Genomic DNA, 8722 nt, shown 5'->3' with positions numbered 1-8722 from the left:
TGAGCGAGGTCATAGTGACTCTTATCTTTTTGTCTATTCGGCTTCCATACTAACCCATTGAGGATTAGGTATCCAACAATCATGGATTCCCTATAGATTGACTCAAGTAAGTCTAGGGTCATGTCTCATACAGGATCATGGGTGAGGTCATAGTGACTCTTATCTTCTCATCATTGGCACAAATTAGTGGGGTGAGGATAGTAAGTTAGGTTGTCAAATCATATTGTGCCATGACATCACCAACACTATAATGGTTATGAGGCATGCACTGTGCTTGTTTCAGTTGTTTCACTTTCATGATTTAGGCTCCAAACGACAACGATTACCAAGTTTGAAAGTAAGGTTTTCTCACCTTGGGACATCAAACACTTGTTTTAGCATCTAAAATATCATATATCCATTATTGGTTCCATCGAAAGCTTCCTGGACATTATTTGAAGTTCGTTGTGCTTTTGGTGCAAGGGAGGCATTGTGTTGAGAGGCAATTGTTGTGTTTCTTCATCACAAAGGGTTATCACACTTCCACGTTCAAATTCATCATTTTCTTGGATGTTTTGTCCTACATGTTGTTTAATTTGTCCTTACTAGTTGAAGAAAACACACAAATGACCTTGCAAATTTCAAATTCTTAATACGTTGTGGTTTCCTTCACTCATTGTGTTTCATGTTGTTACCTGCATCAAATGTTCAAAGCCTTGTTTTCTACCCATAGCTTGAAGCCTCACATTCCATTTAACTCGTCGAGAGCCTCACATATTGTTGTTGGTGCCCTCAAGGATCAAGGAACGTTTTTCCCCATGCATTGCACTTTCTCACTATGTTTGTGTTTTTAATTTTCCACTGTAAGAAAAAATTAACAAGTTGTTTCTTTGAGTTTGAGAAATGGGTTTCTATTCTCTCATTCTTCTAATACACAGATTTTCATTCCAAATTTGAATAAAACACTCATATAAAATCCCTACTTTCATAACTATTACCCTATTGTTGCGCTCAAATCGAAAACAATCAAATTGCATTAAAAACCCATAGGATTCATATCTATTGTGAAGTCATGAGAAATCCATATAGAAATAAGCAAAAGGGAGGAGATATAGTGAGGTTTGAGCCCCAAGGCCTTACCTTAATCAAATCACACCGAGCAATTAGAGTTGGATTCGAACACGTTGGTTGCATGAGATTTTGTGAGAAGATCTATAGATATAGTGTGCAAGTCACCAAAGAATTTTATTTGAATTTCACGAGGGTGGATGTTAAGATTGGCTAGTTGAGTTTTCCATGGTTATATGTCAGCATTCGAGCTTCTACAAAAATTCCTCTTGAAGTAGAACGTTGGTTCAATGGCAAGCTCCACGACATAGTAAGTTACAATGATTTCTTAAAACTAATGTATATAAACGAGGGATATGGAGCTATTGTACCTAGAGAATACCTGCTTGAACCATACAACAAAATTTTGAAGGTCATCCAAAGATACTTCACTTGTGAAGGAAGATTTGGAAGGATCTATTAACATCATTTTAGGCTATTGATGCACTTCAAATGAAAAAGGCAATTGAATATGTCTTTCTATTTGTTTAGAAGCCTTAGTAAGATGAGAGATAAGGTTAAAGGTAAGAAAATCCAAGTGGAGCCCAATAGTTTCCATTTCTCTTTGACCAAGTTGTTGTTCGTAGAAGAATTGAACAAGAAAAATCAAACATGGTGTTTGTGGTGAAGTAAAATTATAAGTACGGACACAAACAATTCCTCTTGCCCAATAGCGGGTCTAGGCACAAACAAGACATTCTATGGAATATTTCGTTAAGTTAGAGCCAATTAAGAGGGCCTACCTCTCAGTACGCTTATCCCGTATGGCAATGACCTTGCCTGCTCGATCCAGCTCTCTCCCATTTCCTTCTTCAAATACTTGAAACAAGTAAACAACAACTGTAATTCAACGTACTTAACAAGTCAATAAGAATTAAGCCATAAACGTGTGAGATGACACATTATGTAGGAAATCAATCGATAGTTGCATATATATTAAATCAATAAGAGATTACAAGGATTGTCTTGATATTGTTGTTCTCCTCCGACAAAACCTATTTCCCACACACGTCCGTTAGCATTCCATGATGGCCTCAACAATGATAGTTTTAAGGATCTTCCCTTTAGTCTTCACACTGCGCAAATTCACACTTCTCCCTCACACACAACTAGAGAGCTACAACTATGGATAGCTTGCTCTTTATTCCAAACTTAATTAGCACTAGCACACCAAAATTAGCACTATCTTGTGCTTGGGAAAGAGGGAGTTTTATATAGCATGAATGGATGGGAGATGGTTCCTCTTATCATGGGAGAAGGTCTTATCTCTTGAGGTAGTTCCATCCTTATAGGGGAAAGGATCTGAAACTAAAATCCTCAACTCCATCCAACCCAGCCATCTACGAGACTTTCGTTATGAAGCTTCTAGAGGTGGAAGCTTCAACTCCTTATTTAAAAATCTTTCCAAAAGAGGATCAACGCGACTGAAACAAGGTTTAGTCACTCTGGTCAACACCACGGATAGTTATAATCACTGCATATGAGCACGAGGAGAACAAGGGTCATTAGCGCAAATCTTGTAAACTCGGAAAAACATAAGATTTTTTGGAAATGATGCAAAATGGAATTGTTCTTCTCAGGAAGAGGGACACAATGGGAGTTTCTTCATGAAGGAGAAGCATGTAGGGTTCACTGTAGAGGTCCTCCAGGATCATGAAACAAGAAGTAAAGGGACAGTGACAAAATGTTGTGTAACACATGCCCCTTAAAGCGTGAAGGCCAAACTAGAGTGAGGGATGAAATTCTTTATGAATCAGTGCGGGGAACGAGAGTTTGTAGTGAGAAAAACTACAAGCAAGTACATATACATATACATAACTGGAAACTCTCTCAAATGATACATGAATCGTGGTATGGATGCAGCCATCAAGAGAATTATCATGTAAATGGATCCAGGCATGGGCACAACCATCCGATAAAGAGTATCATATCGAAACCAAGATATGGTTGCAGCCATCCAATAATGAGAATGATCACATATGATAACTCATGGTATGGTCATAACCATCCATCAGAGAGAGACATGTATATCAACATAACCATGTCACACCACTTTGTAATATGGACTTTTGTAATCTCAGCCCAAGGTCTTGCTCTCTAACGTGAACCAATCAAAGTAAAGATCCTAACATGTGAATAGATGTGTTGACGCAGAACATGATAGAAAATTGCTTGATTACCACCCAATGATGTGAACTCTTAGTGAGCGCGAGAGAAATCACCAATAATGAGAATGGTCCTCTGGGTACTATCAACAAAATTCACGGAATGTGAATAGAGGAAGTGAAGTCAAACACCTATGAAATCACCCAATCAAAAGCCAACGATGTGAACTTGTCGTCAAGTGCGAAGAACTTGCCATTAGCGCATGCAAGCACTAAGGTACTCAAATGGAGTCTCTCGATCAACATCATGGATAATGAGCTCAATTCGAGAGGAAGGGACCGTGTCGAGGGAGGGCCATAATGTATCCCACATCATCAAAATGAGACAAAGGGATGCAAAATGATTCTGAATGATACATAGAATCAGGGTTGAGTGAAACTGCAGAAGGACAACCCTTGAACATATCAACAACACAACTAGAAGTTTGGTAGCTTTTAGATCCATACGATCGATGGTCATGATAATGTGTCACAAATTAAATGGAAGACAAAATTGAATAGACCAACCTAGGAAGGTCAACGAAAAAGGATGATATCCCATCTCGATGCGAAGCAGAAAGTGCCATGTTCAAGAGTGAACTAAAAACACAACCGATTAGATTTCCAAATTTTCCCCACCATTTCTCGTAGGTACCCTAATTATTTTTTAATTGCAAGCTTGAAGGGGATATCATATGCTTACACTGTAAGTTCATTCTTTGGATGGATCCAACCTAGTAAGTTTAACGAGCTCTAGGAAGTAGAAGCTCATGTTTGTCATGGCGATGAATCTCATGTCATTTAATATTTTAATGAGTCTAACAAACGTGTAACTCAATATCTTTTTCATGTTTAGAGAGTTTGAAAATACATGGAAAAGTAAACTCCACATGGTCCCTTTTTGTACATTTGTGTCTCTCGAGATCAAAAATGTAGAAAATGATGCTTGAGCGAATCGCTTGACCATTTTAGTCAAGGAGTACCTTTTTTGTAAATAGTGTATCCCAAACCAAAAAAGGGGTAAACGTATACTCGATGCACGACGTTTCTCATCCGTTAATAAGTTCAAAACAACAAGAGCTTGGAAATATTTTCATGCTTAAAGAGTTAGAAAAGAGCTTGAAAGAGGACCCCCCATTTTATTCACTTTTACAAGTCAAAAGGGAAAAATACTTGGAAATATTTTCATTTTTTACAAGTGAGAAAAGAGATCAAAGGTGACTCATCCTACAGGCTTGAGTGGTATAAAGGGTAGCAACTGGTTGTGGCAATGGTGGAACTACTCAAAACATGTAATGGTCAAGAGGCTTTCTAATAAAACTACTCATCGTTGCAGTCACTCAAGAAAGGAGAAACAACCAAGTGAAAGCATATGATCGGAAAAGGAGATGGTGGTGATGGAATGAAACAACCAAGTCTCATCTAGCAAAAATTAGTTGATAAAAACTATAATCATGAGATGTAAATCACACATGGGTTCACTTTTACACAAGCCTGAACCATGGAGAACTCTACTTGGATTTAGTTTCATGTTTACACAAGCTTGAAACAAAAAAATATGCTTGAGATAAGTTTGCATGCCCCTGGCATAATGACTCAATTCAAGGTACATGCCCCCCGAGCCTCATTTCACTCAACTAGGTGGATGGAATGAAGGTTCACTTTAAAGATCTTGGAAAGACTCGACTAGGATTTTACGAGATCTTAATCAAATACTCGATTTGGAAATGGGATTTGTTTCATTTTTAATGAGGTTGACAGAGTGAAAGAATTATACTCACACATCTATTTCATTTTTTAACGAGGTTTTTATAGAAAAACTATCCTCACAACCCTTGTTTCATTTTTTAATGAGATTGACACAAGAAAAAGAACTATGCTCACACCCTTTGTTTCATTTTAGAATGACATTGACAAAAGACCAGGAACTATCCTCAAAAATTTGTTTCATTGTTTAACGAGATAGATATAGGAATAAACTATCCTTAGACCCTTGTTTCATTTTTTAATGAGCTTGACACAAGATAAGGAACTATGCTCACATTCCTTGTTTCATTTTTTAATGAAGTTGTCACCAGACAAGGAACCATCCTCATGACTCCTTGTTTCCTTTTTTAATGAGGTTTATAGAAGACCACGAACTATCCTCACCCCTTATCTCTTGAGGTTGTTCCATCCTTATAGGGGAAAGGAGCCCAAACTACGTATTTGACTTCATCTAGCCTAACTCTCTACTAGAGTGCCATTATGAAGCTTCTAGAGCTATAAGCTTTAGCTCCTTATTTAAAAAAATTTCCAAAAGAGGATTTGTGCAAGTGGAACAAGGCTTAGTCACTTGGGTTGGCACTAGGGATAGTTCTAATCCATGCATATCAGCGCTAGGAGAACAAGGGTCATTGGCATCGGTCTTGTAAACTAGGAAAAACAAAGGATTTTTGGGAAATGATGCAAAAGGGAATTGTTTTGCTCATGAAGAGGGACACAATGGAGTTTCTTCATGAATGGAAAGCATGTAGGGTTCAGTGTAGAGGTCCTCTAGGATCATGGAAGAGGGAGTATAGGGACAGTGACAAAAATATGTGTAACAATGTTGTCACCTCGAGAGACAACCTTGGATTGATTACAAGACCAGTGCCTCTGTACATCTAAATCGGTGTGCCTCAAATGATTCTCGAGCAGGAGGATACACCACCTGTATGCTATACATACATACTATAGAGTTGGTTCTTTCACTCAAAGGTACAAGACGTATGTTTCAACATTTCGACACACACATAGTTCCCAAAAATATAACAAAAATAGTGAATTCCAAGCACTTCAAAGACTTACATTTTAATCAACCTTATAAGATAAATGAGAGGTGAGAGACAAAAAGGACAACTCATGATATAGAGCTCAAAATACCAAGAAGTATCTATATAAAATATAGAGACTCAAACCATAAGATTTACTATAACTATCTGAGTGACACGAAGATGTAATGGACAGAGAAGAAATGAATGATATGCTTCACACAATATAGTTTTGGAAATATAATTTCAACCCCTCACATAGCCATATGCATTAACACTTTAATGCAGATGAATCTGTAGACAAGTCTAAAGTATCAAAGTATCTATTATTGCATGAATTCAATAGAGGAAAGCATACAAGATGAATGAAATAGAGTAACACATGGTAATACATCAAAGGAGGAATCACCATTACTCTTGTAATATTATTCAAGATCTATGTTACTAAGTGATAGAGTTTTCATAAAAATATTTGACTTTCTTTCAAGTTTCAAAACTCTTTCTGAGTGTTGCGACCCCCTATTTATAAGAAGAAGTGGTTCTTTCAATCATGGTTTCATATATAAAATCCTTGACCAAATTTTCAGCTGTAAAGTCATCTTTCTCTCTCGGCGTGTGCAAGTTTTGTATCCAAAAAATATTAAGAACAATAATGGCCTCATAGAGGCAGGAACATCACAAAATCGTGGAAAATTCGAGACATTAATGCAAATCCCAATGCCCCATCCATGTAATCACTTATGTTTCATGGCTGCATTTAGTTCATGACATATGCTCCTATGCTTCTGAGCTAACACTCGTCATTCTGGCTTTAAGACCTTTAGCACCGACCTTGAGAATGAGTTATGAAGAGCCACTTCTCGGGGGTGCCCATACTTGGTTTTAAATGCTCCCTCTCCTAACTCACTGCTACAGCTACCTATGGGACTCACTTTGTCCCTTTTGCCTTAAATTCTCTACTGAATCCCTCAGCAATCTACTCTTCCTAGTCTCAAAGTCTTGATCTCCTATATCTTCCTCTATAGTTGCTTTCGGCACCGACCTTGTCGATTTCTTCCATAAAAAGCTTCTAAGCTCAACTAGTGCGCTGATCTAGCCTGAGCATGCATTCATGGATTTATGATAGAAGTCTCAAGGGGCATGATAATTCACCTCTTCATATAGGTGAAAGGGCACATGCTTATACCTCTAGAATGGGTGAAAGGGCACCTTTGGATTTCCCCCTTAGCCTCTCTTTATTATAGCCCCTTTATTGAAATTCCTTATACGACCAGGGATGGAACCAAAGGCTCATGTGTTTGGGCACTAAAGCTCTCAATAAATACGTGGGGAGATTTTTCTTCATATTGTAGAAGTCCCTCCTTGGCTGATTTCCCGAACTCGAACTCTTTATAAATCACAGCTCATAACTTATCGCATTTGGGGGAGGAGTCCCGCATATCACAATCGCACTTCACCGTTGTCTTAAGCCTTTAGCCTTTAACTTCTCCGATCGGTGATCTGCGGAGTGACATCATTACTGTCACATTTCACTATGTGAGTGGTGACACGTGGCATCGAGAAATGGTCCCATGTTAACCAGCGAAAGCATTGAAATCCAGTGGCAAGTGTCCTCTGCCACATCATCAACTGTACTACCACATCACTATTGGCATCAGTTGTTGTGTTAGCCATGAAGGAAAATTGCATGCCTCCATGTGGCCTATAGGAGGAGAGAGAAAATGGCCCATTGGGCCTTTGTTTTTTCATGAATTCCTTTGTTAGTGAATTTTCGGCCTCCCTGGTGATTTTGTATTAAATCACAGAATCAACGGTTTCCATTGTTTCAGAGATGCGACCCCCACTAATCATTGATCACCGATGCCACATGGAAGAGAGAGAAAGGGGAGGCCCAACCCCTGTTTTGTCGATAATTTCCTTTGTATTTGAAAATCAGCTCTCGTCGGGACTTTTGACATAGGCAACACAAATCAATAGTTTTGCAGGTCTTTTTAAGGTGAAACCCCACCCCTGCATGTTTTGGATTATGTCGTAACTCGGCACCCCTGCATGTTTTGGAGTATGTCGTCACTGATGGACTATTGGATCTACGGGATGCTGGATGCGATATCGGTGTTCGGGACTGTGACATCCCAATAACCTTAGCATTGTCCCCCAAGGATCCTTTTGATGGCTAATTGTGATAAAATCTCTGCCCGAACCCACTGAATGTTGATATGCGATATTAGCGATCATCAGATCGTTGTTTCTCATTCCATTAGTGCTCCATACCTACTTGAACACTGATATGTGATATGTGATGAACCTCCTCGGTCCCGATTGCAATTTTTTCTCCATATTTATACATTTCCTCAGTGAGCTGAGCTTTTCAAGGGAAATCTTCTACAGGATCTAACTTTTGATCTAGGAACCCTTTTTTGGACTTTTATATACCACCGAAAGGATTTTTCTAAGAATTATGCAATGTAGAGGATCGCATCATGCTTTAATAACTTTTATGGCTTAGTAAATGGCTTCAAATTCACTCTTCTCATGTATCCTCAACCACTCATCATTTGCAAAGCAGTGAGTGAGGAGTAAATGACAACATTGGCTCTATCTGGGGATAGTGCCTTGCTAGCAAGGTGCTAAGAACTTGCACACTATGAACTACTCCTTTGGGCATGGAGTTACTTCTCAATCAAAAGATAACTTTCACAA

Source organism: Pinus tabuliformis, chromosome 7 (assembly GCF_031772625.1).
Source record: "Pinus tabuliformis cultivar Carrire ecotype Pingquan chromosome 7, CPIR1, whole genome shotgun sequence".
Taxonomy (NCBI): Eukaryota; Viridiplantae; Streptophyta; class Pinopsida; order Pinales; family Pinaceae; genus Pinus; species Pinus tabuliformis.
Note: the sequence above shows the minus strand (reverse complement) of the source record.